Source organism: Musa acuminata, chromosome BXJ2-4, assembly GCF_036884655.1.
Source record: "Musa acuminata AAA Group cultivar baxijiao chromosome BXJ2-4, Cavendish_Baxijiao_AAA, whole genome shotgun sequence".
In the NCBI taxonomy this organism is placed as follows: Eukaryota; Viridiplantae; Streptophyta; class Magnoliopsida; order Zingiberales; family Musaceae; genus Musa; species Musa acuminata.
In genome coordinates, this window is record NC_088341.1 from 18618405 (window position 1) to 18636066 (window position 17662).

Below are 17662 nucleotides of genomic sequence, written 5' to 3' on the forward strand. Positions count from 1 at the left end.
GTGGTGTTGTGGGCACAAATGTTCCTATCAGGAGGCTGACTTTCAGTATTTATTTGATCCATTTGGAGATTCATTTTTATTTATTAGTATTTTATAAACATTTTTCACGATACGATCTAATGGGATAACTATATGTTAATTTTGTAATTGATCCAAAATGTTTTAAGAGTGATTCCTTTCGGGTCTCTGATTATATTTTAATATTAAATCGATTATGATGATATCAATTATCATCACTTGATGGAATGAAATAAATTGACCTATTAATTTCATTAAGTCTAATTCATTGATTAAAATACAAAGTTAATAATATATTATATATTAGTTTTGATCTACTTGAATTAAACCTGCTCAACACCGTGATACCGATGTGATGCAGAACGAGAAGTGTAGTAGAATAGAATTCGAAAGAAAACTGATAGTACAGTTTATCGAATAGAAAAAGGAGCGAACTAATAAACTCATTTAATACATTCCATAGTACAATTACTAACCGATTCCTTTAATGCATTCCTTAACCATACAAAAAAGCACATTGAAATAGTTTTATATTTATACAGGAAATATATTGATAAAAATTATGAGGTAATATTGTTAACTAAAAAAATATCATATCTATTATAGTAAATTAAATATGAGTATATTATAGTAAATTAAACACTCAGCTTGTCACATTGTCTCGTACCAGTTTGTTGAGACCAATTTGTTTTCCACGCAACTATTGGAGGGTTAAGTTGACTACTCAGATGCATAAACCAGTAGACCAACCACAAAATAAATAAAAAAAAGTCAACGCCTGTTCTTTTGTGCGACCTGTTCAGTTCCCCTCACATCTTTTTTGACTGCAAAATAGTCGTGCAAATTGCTACATTCTGGAGAACCATTTAAACATTCCAATATCAGTAACAGGCATTTTTAATGTCGAGAGTTGCATGCATTACAATCTACATTGTCACTATCACCATTTTGCAAACATACAACTAAGGAACCATTTGGGTTCAATTACTTGGAGCCGATTAGCGTAAACATTAACCTCAACAGTTGAACCGTAAGCTGCAAACAGTAGAGGCCACCTGGGACTTGAAGGTTCAACAAGAGAACATGCCTCGCTTGACACCGTCCTTTAGTGCCCGAAGAGGTTTAACTGCTGCACTACCAGCAACCCTTGTACTGCTTGGTCCTCCGGCAGGAACTCCACCCCCAGCTGGTCCACTTGCCACAGAACCACTGTCTGATGTCTCAGGTTCCATGTAAAACTGGGCACGGAAAGCAGCCAGATAAGCATAATATGCAGGCGGCACTGTTCAAAAAACCATAGGATAAGTTCAGCAATAAAACCATTCCCATTGCAAAGTGAAAAATCCGAGGTTGGGAAGCAGACGTACCAATAGATATGGCACATCTCGCATAGCTGCAATGCAACCATAAGTTAGATAGATACCAGCACATGTAACAAAGGTTGTTTGTCAAAGTTTGAAGCTGATCAGCGGTGACTTTGTTCTCGTCCCAGAGTGCATGGTAATGTGCAGGTCGGCTTGTACCCTTCATGGCCAATAAATAAAACAAGGTCAGTTCTCGTCTCCTTCAGATTTGCCAATACATAAAAGAACTTGTAGATAACAATGATACACAGTGAGTAGATGGGGTTAATCAGATCCCAACATGGCTACACAGGTAAAAGTCAGGATGGCAGATCATAGAATCCACTACAGTTCCTAAAAAATTCCAATGGCAGATCACCATGTCAGTCATTTTTCAAGATTCTAGTAAATCCAACAGGCAGACACCAATATTTTTAAGTGATCAAAGAGACTAACCAGGCAAAATGTTCCCAATTCTATCAACTGAGCAGCGATCACTATGATTATTAGCAAACAGCCTAATACGATGACGTTTTTGGACAACCACAAAAGTCACTGGTGGTTGATAATTTTGTTCTACAGAAGCACATGCCTAATCCAGAAAAAGAAAAAAGTTGGAGAATAGCAGCACTGGAAAAACAAATAGTACAGTGGTGACAAGCTATCATACTTTTTTGATCAAGCTCATAAAAGCAACACTTGATAAAATTGCCCTTCGCTTACTCCATCCCTGCAGAGAGGAGACCATATGTGAATCTGTATGACAGATGAAGTACTAAGATGCACGTAAATTTCTGAATTGTATACCTGCAGAATATAATTCGCTGAGGCTTTTGCCCAGTAGCTATTTCAAAGGAAATAAGAAGCTCCCTAAAAATCCCATACGTAACAGATTATTTCCTTAGCATGGAAACAAGTGCAGGAAACAAAATATACTAATACTCAGAAGAACTGGTTATGCATAATGAGTTATTCATACTTGATCATGCCTCCAGTAACTGTTCCATGCTGAGGATCTTGCCACTCTCTAAACAGATCTTGAATCAATTCTCAGCGATGGGCCTGAGCACAAACCAACCATGTACATTTTGTCACCTCTGGCCAATCTTGGGAGGTGACCACCTGAAGAACAACTGAGAGCAAGGTAAGCAACGAAATCCAAAGAAAAAAACATGGAGCAAAGTAAGAAAATAGCTATGTAAAGGAAGAAAATCTGACAGCTGCAATAGAAGAGCTGGAGTCCTCTCCAGGATGAGGATGTGTAACATCAGCACCAAATATTATAGTATGTCTAACAAGAGGCATGTGCTTTGACAATGCATCCATAAGAACTGTGTTGCTACCTCCAACCTATCCATCAAAATACTCTTCATGATTACAGGATAAAAATGAACAAATATTATGCATCTAAACCCACCTTTACATTTATCTTGCGAGCAACGTTAGCAAGGTACTGTTTGCTCATCCTGAAAACATGTTTAGTCAAACAACACTGAAACTAAATCAAGATCTGTCTCACATATCCCTTTTACATTACCTGTCATTACAATAACAGTAAAGATAAGAACATTAAGTGAACAAGGCACCAGGGAGATTATGAAAACTCATGGATTAGGCCATTTGTTGTTAAGTGGAAAACCATATTAAACTGTATATGATGAATGACAGGAAGCTACCATATGGAGAACCGTTATTATCAGGCAATATTATAATAAGCAAATCAAGTTGTCAGCCCTGAGATTGCAGCATGCCCATTGCATCATGATGGTGTACTTTCAATGCCCTTTCCACTTTGTTAAGCCGAGCTCTTAATGGAGGAAGGATAGGTTCTAGAGCAAATTCATGCAAAAATTTAGTCTAACAGGACTGCTCTGTAGCATCTTATTTTGGTATCATATGCACAGCATTTAAATCGAATTAAAACAGAAGACATGTATTAATAAGAACATACTGTTCCAGATATCTGGCACATCTGAGCAAGCTTATGACAAAAGTCACAAGCAACACCTTCTGGAACATTTCGTTCAAAATTGATACACGTCCAACTGTTATACTCACCCACCATTCATCACTTTCTGAAACACATACAGAATTGTAGAATTACAAAAAAGATGATATCAGAGAAAAAGTGTTAATTTTTCTGCATGAAAATTTAAAGACTGGTGCAACATATATTTCTAAATTCTAACAAAACAATAACGTCCCAAAGGCCAAAAAGATACCAGATGAGTATGTCACTTAACATGCACAAGAGCATATAACTAAACCAACACAGAAAATGTCGAGGTAATGTTCAAGACAAAGAAGAATATCTCACACCACCCTTATCAGTCCTATTTCAGTTGTTTGAGCTTACACAAGCCTCAAAGAAACATCCAATGATAGACCTTAAGGAAGAGAAGAAAAAATAATATAAGGTTTGTCACAGAAACAGCAGATTGACTGAACAAGCACTGTGCTGCAGGACAGTCAAAGACCAGAGTTCCATTCTTTCTGTTGATTTGGCAAGTGTCATGCTTCCTTGAGTATGTCAATCACTTGTAATATCGTGAATCTGACTTTAGATAGTCAAATTATGAAATAACATATTGTTCAAACTATTTAATGCCTCACTACACATAGACCAACCAAGTGTTGAGATATTGTGTCTCAGACAAGGCCAAAAGTAACGTTACTTTAATACATCTGAAGACAGGTTCAAGAGTCAAGTAGCAAGTCTCAGGATACATAGAACAGGACACCATTGACATCAATTCTCCTTGCCAAGACAGAATTTACTTTGTTTAATCCCGACATACATTATTAACATACAGCAACCAATTAGCTCCACAGTAATTCAAGAGAAACTCACTCCCACACATCATAATACAATGACAAAGTCCATTTGCAAATGGTAGATTAATCAGGAAGCCGTGGTATTTCTTACTTCCTTTTGGGGAAACCAATACATGAAAGACACTAGGCACCTTAAAATAACCATTAAATAAGCTGACAACATGAAAAGAACCACAGAACCAAGGACACATCCAAAGCACAACCCAAAGAATTTATTGTAACATAGAATGAGAACTGCATTTGACCATGGCAGTACAAAATAAAATGATTCTATCAACAACTAATAATGACTGACCTTTAACTTCTCAGGGGAAGATAGTTAAGTAGAAAATCATATGTTTTAGGCACTGTGATTCTAAGTGATCCACCTTTTGATAGAGAAGTACAGGACTAAAGCATCTGAGGAAGGCAGCTATAAATCACCAGTACTATAGTCTTAACTGTTGGAGGAACTAGTGAAGTAGGAACCATATGCCTATTTAGGCACTACAATTCTAAGTGATATACCTCTGGATGCATATGATAGAGAGGAAAAACATGATTAAAGCATCTGAGAAGGACAGATATAAGTCACCAACATCAAATCTACTAAATTCTTTTACTGTTGGGATAGCAATTCTTTTTTCGTTTTTAACCACAAGAGAGTGAGGGATATCAAGGTTGTAGCTTGGGCTTAGCTTTAAGGATATGTAACTAATGGCTCGCATAAAACCCAGAGATCCACAAGAATATGGTGGGGTTTAACCTCTGGCTGGTAATGTGTCAAATCTTTCAAAGCATATGTTTTTGTAGAATACAAAATAGTACGTGTGTGCCATGCATGCAAAAGAAAGTCTTATTGCCAAGGCCAGAAGTATATTTTAGTATCATCAATAAATGCAAGCACATAAGGTATATAAATGAATCAATTAGTATAAATATGCAGGTTTAACAACATAAAAGGCATCGGATGCAGTCCGATGCAATACCTTATTCATCATATTCCACTGGCCAACTCTTGGCGAGCAAACTTTCTCTCTACCAGTGTCATGGTACTTTAGCTGCACAACCAAAAAGATGAAATTGATCACATTGAATTTTAGCCTGATAGAAACAAAAAGATGCAATACATCATTACAATAGAAAAAGGTAAAGATAATGATAATATGAAATGTATTTGTGATATCCATTTACCCTAGGTGCACGCAAAACACGAGCCTCAACTGATGCAAATTTGTCACAGATCTTGATGCCAAATTCTTCAGCATAAGGATCTTCATGGTAGGCATTCCGACGAACTGTCTGTAGAAACATGGCATGTGAAAAGTTACAAATACACAAAATAGTTATGTCAATTCTAGTCATTAGAATTATGTACAAATGTGCTTTGAACCCCTTTGAGCTTGAAGGCCCTCAACATATAGCAGGGTCATTTAATGCCAGCACTGGTCTTTTGGTTATTTAAAGGGTCCAATTAGCAGAGCTTCAAACAGAATTTCACAGTAAAATTTTAAATAACGATATAAAACCAATTAATTGCTAGGCCCTCAACGCTCACAATCTTGTTTAATTTTATATCCTTATTGCAATTGTCAGCTCTGGGTCTGATATATTGACCTGCAGACAGAGATCATCTCAGATGAAACAGATGATGCCTAAACAAAATAGTTGGGAACTCAAATCCAGGGATCAATAAAATATTCTGAATGAGGATTCATGCTTTTATTTCGAAAGAACCTAGAAATCCCAAACCAAACAAAATGAGAAGTTGTGGCAAAGATACCCAACCCTATTCATATAATTGTTAACCTTCTTTTAGGATGCTTGTGGGGACACATAATATATTGCTTTCTGCAATTGGACTTCACTTATTCCTCTTCTATTTGATGGGATGATGAGAATACCAATCCATGTTCCCCTTTATACCTAAATCAAACATGCCTTGACAGTAAGTGCAAGCAGATTCAATAAATTTTTGGATAACCACTCTGCAAGTTCACACCAGCCACTTCAACTCAGTCCAACCAAATAGCTGTAATGGCTCAGTGAAAGACAATAATTTTTAAACAGTTGGAAGACCAAATTAGAAGTATCTTCAAGAATACTGCCCTACTCCCCAATCTAAATGTGTTCCTATCTAATAAAATTAACCAGCCCATTCAGCACGTTACTGCCTCAGTGGCCAACACTAAGCATCAAACTTAGTTTCAAAGCCAAATTGAGACAGTAGGACAAGGATCTGAAAGGAGAAAGAAGAAAAACAAAATGGGATATGCAAGAATAAGTTGTCCTCTAATACATCAAGCCATAATTCCTTTGCATATTGATAAAAATGTATGAAGACTGAAGAACCCTAACCAGTGAGGAAACACGCTTATCATGTTGCATGAATAGCTTGAAATTGAGTTCCAAGTCAAGAATTATCATTGACATTGATGACAAACTTTCATGATTTAAGTCACTATGGCACTAAAATTGTGACGTTGAATGACAAGGAAAAGACTACTATGTGGATAAAATCAACTTATTACTTTCCAAAATAATACCTCTACAATATCAAGCTCCCGGTCATGAGGATGTTGGCATGAAACTTCTAAAAGAGCAGTAATTTGTTTCTCATTCAACTTCTTAGAATATCTCTGCCCCTTGACAATCTTACAAACCAGCAGACGATTGAAAAAAATGTTGATATACATTTTCTGAACATGTAATCTAAAGCTTTATATGCACAACAATAAACTTTAAAATGTGGATCAAATGTATGATGCACTAAACAGAAAAAATTAAAATACTGATATAACACACATAATTTGGCCTCTGTTGGTTTCCAACTTGCAAGCAAGGCCAACTAGTGTGTTTCAAGACATGGATTGTAAAACCATGTCTCTTGAAAATATTGCACAACGAACTTCATTGTACCTCTTTCATCAACTGGGAAACTGTTGATCCCAAGTTTCAGGACACAAATGATGTATACGAATCATTTTAGCAATCGACAGAAGGATGACACTTTCAAGATATTCAAACATTCTATATAATAAAAAGGGTTTAAAAGTGAAATAGCTTGCCTCCCACTAAGAGATGGCCATTTTACAACAAAAGTATATTATAAAATTGCAAAAAGGCATTTCAGTTGGTCTAGTAGAAAACATTTCCATGCTTGAACCATCATCCTCGTCATTAAGGGTGATTTGAAACTCTTTAGAGGTAAATGGGAGTGGTCCGGCTGTATAGTGACTCTTCCTGCCATCATAGACTAGAAGGCATCCGCCTAAGTAAGATTCCCTATGAAGCTTAACTAGCTTTTGCATCACAGCATGATTCACACTGTGTGATGTAACTTCTGGCATAATTGAGACCTGATAATACGTAATTACAAAACAATTATAGGTCAATCCTGAGGTATGTAAAGAAAAGAATGTTTATTAAAGCAGCAGTTAAGGTGGGAGAGGAAACTCACATCAGACTGGTGAAGGTCTTCGGTGGATATTTCAGCAGAAAAAAATGATTAGCCTTTACCACACATCTGGTACCAAAAGGTACCTTACCCAGGGCAGACTGGAAATCTCGTAGACTCGTCGAAAGATGCTGATGGAACCACGGGTTGCATTATTTGACTAGATGAAGCTTCACCTTGAACAGAGTGCTGTTCAAATTTCTTGGCAAACTCGATGGCAGAGATCTCTGGCTGCCATGAGGAACTTGCCTGCCATGGGGTTGTTTGGGTGGCTTGCAAAGGAGCTTGTGTTGCTTGGTGCAGCTTGGGAGTCAATGGCCTTGATGTACCTGCAGCTGAGGGATCAATTACATGTCCCCCAGACATACCATGTCCACCCCGGCATCCACCAAACTGTTGCTGAGGTGGCATTTCACCTCTGGGCTGAAGCCCACCATGGCCTTGGTAGTGGGATGGCACGCCTGGTTGCTGTGCATCACGAGGTTGCAGTCAGCTCCCTCGGCATTGGTAATATCCCCCACCACCTCAACCACTTTGATGAGGCTGCCGAGGACCAGATGGGGCCCAAACCCTTCCTGCACCACCTTCCTGTAGCTGTGGAGCAGGACCTCTCTCTGATGGCCGCTGAAGCCCAGCTCGCACACTGGTGCCACTTTCCTCTTGATATAAAAAGCTCTTTGCTGCACCAGAAGCTTCAGCTCTGTGTTTGGTCACCATGTCCAACTGCATAAGAACGCCAGCTTTGGACAAAACAATGATGACAGAAAAAAATCCAGCAACCAAGATAGTACAAAAATATACATTCAACCAGAAAATTTTGTAACCAGCAAGGCCCTATTTTATTGATCAAGCACCTTTGCTAGTTATCCTAGCTTATGACTTTAGAAGAATAACAAAATGTCTGTTCTATTTGTCTCGTCCTTGACGATAATATACTTACTTGGATGAGTCTATTTATAATAGAGGAAATGCCATAATTGGCATATACAAAAAGGAAATATTTCTTCCCAAGGCTCCATTAGCATTGATTTTGTTACTATTATGGTAAATCAGTGTGTCAATATATCAATCTTGAACATATTTTTATTTGATACATCCAACAATAGTACTTGGATTTCATCAACATTTTCTTAAAAGATCATTCATTCATCTCATTCTTTCCCATCGACCACTATAACTGAAATGACGTGACTGATCAATTCCCAAAAGAACATTCATTCATCTCTTTGTTCACTGTCTGTCATTACGATTGAAATGACACAATCAATCAAGATGAAAGAAGGACATGTGATGGTATTTGGAAAGTCAATCGATTAATTGCAAACAACGAGTACCGTACTGTCACAGACTTAGGTGGTTTCGCCTAAGTCGTGTGGCACCCTTGCGTGTCCGTCCGTAAAGGTCAGCCTCCCCGAAGCCTCCCATGGTCCCTTAGGACCCACAAAAGATAAAACGGGTTAAAGAAAATGCCTCACTCGGGATCCACAAGCAAACATTTCCGAAAATACTTCATAGACAATGCAAATTACAAACAGACTTTACAAGCTCTGAACAGTTGCACAACAAAGGATCAGAATGGTCCACTACAGACCGAAAATATCTTACAAGTGTCCACATTACACAACCTTTATTTACAAGCCTAAAGTGGCCACCAAACCCAACTAAAATGAGACTATTAAGCCTTCGGACATCCCTCTACATGCTGTGCAAAGCATGAACATACCAAAAGACACGGACATACATAAGCATTACATCAAACAACCTGTTTAGAAGTTTGTCCGTGACATTCTCCCCCACTTATTCCTTCGACGTCCTCGTCGAAGCTTTTGCCGACACTGCAACTCCTCGTCTTTGCTGAGTCTTCAATCTTCTGTTCCAGCTGCAATGTGCCTCTTGGCTCCCAGTTGCTCTCCGCTACTGTTTTTGAGTAGTCGAACCTTTTGATCCACCATGCTGCTTCAACTCGCCAATGGCTCTGACTCTAGTGTGGAGTTGGCTGAGTTGTGTTGATCCTTATTAGTTCCTGCGGATCCTCCAAATGAAGGAAAAGACCATTCTTACTATGCGCTAGTCTCTCAAATGCCTCATGCTGCTTGAATTGGGTGGATGCTTGTTGGAGCTTTAGCGAGCATCGCCTCGTAAACTTCTGAAGTTTTAGGTCCTTCCTCCACAAAATTTGCCCATTGACTCTTCTTTCACTTAGTTGTCACTTCCAAGTAGATTCGCATCATTTTCGCTTTCGATTAGCATTTCGTTGGGAAATGAAGCGGACAATCTACTCTCAATAGCACTGATCACCGTTGGTGAGGATTTGAGAACTATTGTTTTCTATTATCTTCGAAGGGTCTTTGAACCTGTGCAGAGTTCCTCTGCTGGATAAATAAGAGAATTAGGGTACTCGGTTTCGCCCATTCTCTTAAGAGTTAAGAAGGCAAAGGTTACTTAACTTCGCCCGCCTCCTTGAGGTTGTACTCCATGCATCGAGCTGGCTACTGGCCTTCGCCTGTTCTTTGCTCACACTTCTAAAGCACTTGAAGTGTTTGCACTCCTTGCGTTGAGTTAGTTACTGTGATTCACCTTCTCAATGTCATCGAACTTCTGGAATGCAGGAAGTTTTCACCCCAACTTGGAGTAATTCTCTAATAGATTTGGTCGCCTCTGGGATTATACCGTCTTCTCCATCAACCCTACTGCCTACTCCCCTGAGTAGCAAAGGTACAGCACCGCGTACTGCCTGCTTCGTTCCTTGGTCGTGCACTTTTGCATGACCCGAAGTCCTTCACTTTCAGCTATCTTGATGAGAAGCTCATTGACACCAGTCTTACGAAGTTCCTTGACCTCTGCCCTTCAGCCTTGTCTCGGTACTTGGAGTTTGCCTCTGCATGCTCCACCTCCTCGGCCCTTTTCACGACCAAGCGCTCTCCCTCCATGAGAGCAAGGGATCAATGACTTTCACGGAAGTCCCGCCTCTGCGATACCATGGCGCTGCCATGCCCATGGCCCTACTATCCGTCGCCTCGCATCTGTATCCCTTTTCTTCACGATCAGTAGATATGTCTCTGTGGCACTCCTCCGAGTCCACCTCCATTCTAACTGATGCTTGATTTTGAGTAGCTAAATTTCTCTGGACTCGTCGTCGCTTCCTCGCCCCTTTCGACCCCTTGCTTCAACACCTCTGTGTTCTCCAAGAAGCTCCCTTTGATCGATGGAAAGACAGATTGCAACTCCCATGCATGGCCTCTACCATCACGTTGTAGGGTTTGCACCGATTCTGTTCTCCTTAGCTTCCTTGGTAGCAACGTTCGCTTACTCGACCTTGTCCTCTGACTTGCCGGGCTCCCTTAAGAGAATATGGGCTCTGGAGCAGACCAACTCTCTAGCTGCTTCGATCATACCTCTGCATGATCAAGTCCCTCCCATGGGACTCATTGGTACTTGCATTCGAACTTTTCCATTGGTGGAACACAAACCCCATATGCTGATGACCAAGGCTTTCATCCGATGCAAAATTCGATGCACGCACGGAAGACCCGCCTCTGCGGTACCATGGCCTTCACTCCTTGAATCCATAGCCCTTCTTGCCGTTATGTTGTTCAACGAAGTGGAGCTTCCAGTAACTCCTGATCATAACTTCGTATGATCTAGTCCCTCACGGGACACATTTATGTGTATCGCAGTGATTTAAAAAGCGCTAGGCGCCAAAAGGCGCCAAGGTCCAAAAACGCCCGAGACGCTAGGCGCTCGCCCGAGCGAAGCGAGGCGCTAAAATATAAAAATATAAAATATAATTAATAAATATAATTATTTAAAATTTTAAATAAAAATATAAAAATATATAATATAATTAATAAATATAATTATTTAAAATTTTAAATAAAAATATAAAAATATATAATATAATTAATAAATATAATCACATTAACAGTATAAACCTGCTGACGGAGAAACGAGGAAGCAGCGGCGAGCGGCGGCAGCAGCGGCGGCGAGCGGCGGCAGTGGCGGCAGCAGCAGCGGCGGCAGCGGCAGCGGGAAAGGGAAAGGGAGCGGAAGGCGCGAGCAGCGGGAGGCCTCGAGGGAGGCGCGAGCAGCGGGAAGGCTCGCGGGAGGGCTCGCAGGAGGCGAGAGGGCTCGCGGGAGGCGCGAGCAGCGGGAGGGCTCGCGGGAGGCACGAGCAGCGGGAGGGCTCGCGGGAGGCGTGAGTAGCGGGAGGGCTCGAGGGAGGCGCGAGCAGCGGGAAGGCTCGCGGGAGGGCTCGCAGGAGACGCGAGCAGCGAGAGGGCTCGCGGGAGGCGCGAGCAGCGGGAAGGCTCGCGGGAGGCGCGAGCAGCGACAGCGGCGAGCAGCGGCAGCGGGAGCAGCGGCAGCGAGCGACGAGATCGCGATCGGGATCGGCAGCGGCAGCAGGTTAGGGTTGGGGTTATATCGGTTTAGTTGGTTCGATTGAACCAACTAACAACCGAACCAGGACCGAACCAGACCTAAAATTCTGGTTCGGTTTACCCAGGCGCTCGCCCGAAGCGCCCAGCGCCTGGGCTCGGGCGAGCGCCCAGGCGGCGCCTGATTGAAGCGCGCCGCCTGGGACATTAGCGAGGCGCTCGGGCCTCGCCTCGCCTCGCCCGAGCGCCTAGGCGAGCGCCCGAGCGCCTTTTGCAATCACTGGTGTATCGCATTGCCACGAACTGTTCCACCATAATCCGTTGCACCATGTCACCTCCTGGTGACATCTCCTTTGCATTCTGATCCTTGTGGGATGAACTCGAATTGTGATCCCTCCATGTGTGGCCTCTGCTAATACATCGCAGGGTCTCTTCTACCTTCGATTTTGTTCGCTCCTTTGGCAATCGACCTTCATCCACCCACTTTTGGGTCACACCTAGATGAAGCACCGCTCTAGGACAGTCCGTCGCCTAGCAGCTCCCGAAGTCCCCCGACTTCGCTGCAATTAGTGCACCATTGTCTGGATCCTGGGCCTCTGCCCCTACCAGCACAATCTTCGCTGCGCACCGCTTCCTTCATGGCAACTTGAATGGCAACACTATGGCATATTCTTCAAGAGTACCCGCCTCCGCGTCCTCTTGTCCCGTGCTAAGGCCTTCTGAACGTAACTTTGCCTCCGCAAGTTGAGCCGCCTTAGTTCCTCCATCAAATGCTTCTCCGAGATAAGGTGCATGTGCCTAGAAGCTCCCTTCGTCTTTGGCACCATGCAAGATGAGTCCGCTCCGTCAGAATGAAGGACCCATGGAACAACATGATCCTGCTCTTGCCTCTGCAAGAGTTCATGTCCTTGACCTCTGTCCAAGGAAAGCACTGTGCCTCCGCTCCATGTTCCATCTTCTATGTTGGCTCCCTTCATGCGGCTTGGGTACTTTGCCAAGTTACACCCAAGTTGCTCCGCTCCTCGTTTTCACATTGAGTTGATGGTGGCCCTCGCGCCCACCATTCCACGGGTCAGCCCTCCCTTGAGTCCGATCTCCATATCGACTCCAAGTGTGCCTTCATTTGTGTTGCTTTGGGTCGCTCCCCCACTTGATCTCGCAATGCATCCACCAATGCATTCTCTCAAGCGAGATTATGCGACGACTCCTCGCCGTTTGCTCGGTCCATTGAGCTTCGTGGAGTTGTTGTTTGTTGAGGTACTCCTCAATATGTACGGTCTGTCCCACATGATTCTCCCTCTGGAGAGTCGGGACTTATCCCCTTAGACTACTCCGATTTACTGAACAAACTGTGCATTGTTCTGCCTCCTGCAAACGCACTTGCTAGATTGCGACTCCACGTCAATACAGCCCCCGCTGCACCACTCAAGGCCTAGCAACATGCTGAACTCGTTGCACACTTCAACCTCCTACGGACAAATCCTTCACATGCCGAAGAGAAAATTTCAATGTTCCATAACGCCGAGTTTCAATCGCCTTGGGATGGCCGCGAACATTCCATCGTCTGCATACAAGCCCATGCATGAGTATCAAATTCTTCGAGTTAGCAATTCCCCACATCTCTGTGAGCTTTTCACAACTCTTTCGATCGCTGAGGAACTCATTCCACCTTGCATGGTCTCATCCTTTACCAAGCGCCTCGCTTGCCTTGAGCACCATCAAGTATAGTTGTCAACGTTGAGCCGTAGCTCAAACTCAGCCATCACAACCTTTGTGCGCTCCGCATTCTTCCACGCTTGTCTGTTCTCACGGTGCCTCTTGCGCGAAGGGTTGGCCATTCCTCTGAATGCCAATCTCAGATGCTCGCTCCTCCGAGCGACTCCTTTTTCCCTACATCTTCATGCCCGTTTTCCCCCAAACGGTTGCGCGTGTGCTGACTACCCTCAACACAGCCCCGCTAGATCCCCCACGTTTGCATGCTAAGTGTTTCTATGAGTGCTTGTCCCGCTCTGATACCATCTGTCACAGACTTAGGTGGTTTCGCCTAAGTCATGCGACACCCTTGCGTGTCCGTCCGCAGAGGTCAGCCTCCCCGAAACCTCCCATGGTCCCTTAGGACACCCACAAAAGAGAAAACGGGTTAGAGAAAACGCCTCACTCGGGATCCACAGGCAAACATTTCCGAAAACACTTCATAGATAATGCAAATTACAAACAGACTTTACAAACTCTGAACAGTTACACAACAAAGGATCAAAATAGTCCACTACAGACCGAAAATCTCTCACAAGTGTCCACATGACACAACCTTTATTTACAAACCTAAAGTGGCCACCAAACCCAACTAAAATGGGACTATTAAGCCTTCGACCGTCCCTCTACATGCTGTGCAAAGCATGAACATACCAAAAGACACAGACATACATAAGCATTATATCAAACATCCTATTTAGAAGTTTGTCCGTGACAGTACGGAGGTATACAGAATTACAGAGAACAACAATATAAGGCAATTTCTAAGATGAAATTACAAGGACACACATAGCACAGAATCAAAAGGGGGCTACTGTATCTTTTAATTTGAATATCATTCATAGAATTGAACACATTGGGTACACTGAACAACCAGGAAGATGCATGGCGTCTGGTTCTTTAGTTCGAGTCTTTTGACCAAACCTAGTAGCATGGTTACTCGAAATCAATATGTATTAGATATTAAAACTTGGACGGCCCACTAAATCTTCAAAATTACAAAACCTGAGGGCATGAATTAGGATCATGTAAGATGATTTTTCTACTACGATAAAACTTTATTGCAGCAAAATGTGAACGATGGACCGTTCGTAAACCATGATTTGTGCAATTTATCAGAGCATCATCAAATCAACTCAATATTAACGGAGCCATCTAGCCAAGTCGAGCTGTCAAATGTTCTCAGGCATGTGCAACACACCCTACGCATAAGAACAAAAATTGAAGAAGTGACAATAGGACACTGGAAGATCGAAACTTCAAACCGATTCTACATCCTAGAGGAAGTAAATAAAGCATCAATTTATAGAAAAAGAGAATTGAATGTATAATAAGGATTTAAGGTATAGGAAACCCCGCAAAAGTGACAAGAGACAAAAATGATCCGATGATTAAACTACTACAGTTTCCTAACCGGACCAAAAACCATAAAGCAAAAAGGGGGAAAGGAGAGCTCACTGCACAACAATTTACAACAAGAAAGCCCAAAACCATATGAAAGGGCAGAGCTATTCTGTAACCCGTTAGCACCGGGATCGCAGAGCTATTCTTTGTGAAGCTAAATCACAGCATCTTCATCCCAAGATGCCTGCTTGCATCTCGACAACAACCGAACCCTAACGCGTAGACCACAGAGCAACGAAAATTACATGAACCCAAATATCCACAGAGCAACGAAGGATTCACATGAACTAAATATCTACTTCTTTAGTGCCCCAAGCATGCGGGATGCTAGAAAAAGGGCCGACAAAGAACGAAATCGAGCTGATCTTTTTAAGGATCGAAGAAGAAAACTGCGCAAGAGCAAGGAAATCGCTTTACCGTTGCCGGGAAACCACCTCCCGCCCTTCTCTTGGCTTTACTTTTCCACAAAAGAGTAAAGAGAGAGGGAGTCGTCCCGAACCCAGAAAACAGATACAGCCCGCACCACGATACACGAGGCCTTGCACGTGGGTCCCGCCTCCTTTATAAATGCTCGCAATGATGGGACCCACGAGTCCTCGCAATAACTGTACGCTGTCACGGTCTAGATGTTTCGATAAGCTTGCAGGTGAGCGCACCATAAGACCGTACCGACGTGGCAGGATTCGACAAAAGCTCCCACGGAAAAAGCTAAATTCTTTTCACACCCAGAAATAGGCACAGAAAGAACGCCAAGACGATCCAGACCGTCAATCTCAACCACTGGCTATGATGGCTTCCACGTTAACTCAAATAATAAATGAACTATTTTTTGCAGAAAAACAAAAACGAAAATTAGACACTTGTGGGGCCCTTGTTCCGGGGACGCATGCGCCCACAGAGTATCTATTCGGGACCACCTGTTGAACCAATCACAAGTGCGGTACATCTAAAACAAGCCGCCTTTGTCGTCCATTTGTATTTAATGGAATGTTTTATTCCACATTTTAGGTTAAGCTGATTCAGAATGAAATATTTATGCTGTCAGCGAACAAAGGGTGACATCAGCCCTGACAGTTGATACCACTTTTCAGGGTCAATAGGCTAGTAGTATCGAGCACGGAGAAATTGTAGAGTGAACTAAATGTGTGGTCAGGAGTTGATAAATTCCTCTCCGTTCCTTTAACTAAAAAGATAAACTTGATAAGACGATAAATTATTAAGGTAATGAATTTATGATGGATTGATTAAGGTTGAGAGCAAATAGAAGATATGATGATTTCAGATTAAAAAAAAAAGACAATAAAAAAAATCTACTTGATGACTGTCTAGTAAGCTTTAGGATGAGTTACAAATCAGGAATTTGTGGTAAATACCAAAAAATCACATTAGTTTAACTAAAAACCCTTTAAAAGCTCAATCAGATGAAAATTTTAGAAAAGAAAATATACCTTCTATATAGCATGATATTGCAATTCTTTTTCAATAACCATCAAGAGTTCAACAACCGTGTTTTCTATTCCCTGTATAAATATTCAAAAAATATAAATCTATATCAAAAGCTGATGGGTGATTAAAAAATTTTATTAGGGTGGATGTGGATGATATCACATCCCGGATCATATCTTTCCAAATATTCGAAGTCAATAGATGAACATTAGTGATGTTAACTTGATGAATCATCTAAATGGCTCTACCTAGTGGTAGAGGAAGTTGTGTTCTTTATTGGAATCTGATTTAATACTAGTGGAAGGTTGCTCTAAAAATCAAAAACAAAGAAAATTGTTATCGTATGAACACTCCTCTAATAGTAGATAGAGAGGCTTTATCCTATGGGATAAGTTTGTATTCTCCCAATAGCAAATAGAGGTAAACTCATATCACACTCCCAATAACGAATGGAGTGGTATCCCTTACAGCGAATAGCGAAGAAGTACTCCTCTTAACAGCGGATGGAGGAATCGTCCAGCCGCCATATTTGATGGCCCGCTAATCCCCGAAGGGAATCACCCTATCTGCCTTCGGCAAAGTAATAACTGTATCTCATACTAGTCATGTCTATGTTGTGTTGAAATAACACATCAAAAACATCTCTTTTAAACTTCATTCATATCAAATACTATTAATTAGCACTCAATTGACTTGAACCCTAGTTCAATCGATCACATTAAACTCGATTTAACTAGAACCTAGTTGAACCGATCTCTAAACTTCATTTAACTAGTCTGGAACTACCCTAGACTAGTATAATTTGGACTAGATTATATTTAAATTAGGTAAAACTGACTTAAATAAGTCAATCAACTAGGAATCACCTTGAATCGATCTAGACTAATAAAACCTAGTTTAGTTCAATTAATGTTTAGGCTCAAATCCAACAATAATATTGGGCTAGGTAGGGCTAGCCCATGTCATATGCACTATACATGACTGGGCATGCATCACACCAGGCTGGGCTAGCCTTGACCCTTGGCCATGTGTGCCACATGTGTTTGCCCATG

At 41.8% G+C, this 17662-nt stretch overlaps 1 pseudogene; it reads right to left on the bottom strand.

The window, feature by feature from the left end:
- Positions 1–850: 850 nt before the first annotated feature.
- Positions 851–15635, bottom strand: LOC103974345 (protein argonaute 1B-like; annotated as a pseudogene).
- Between the last annotated feature and the right edge of the window lie 2027 nt (positions 15636–17662).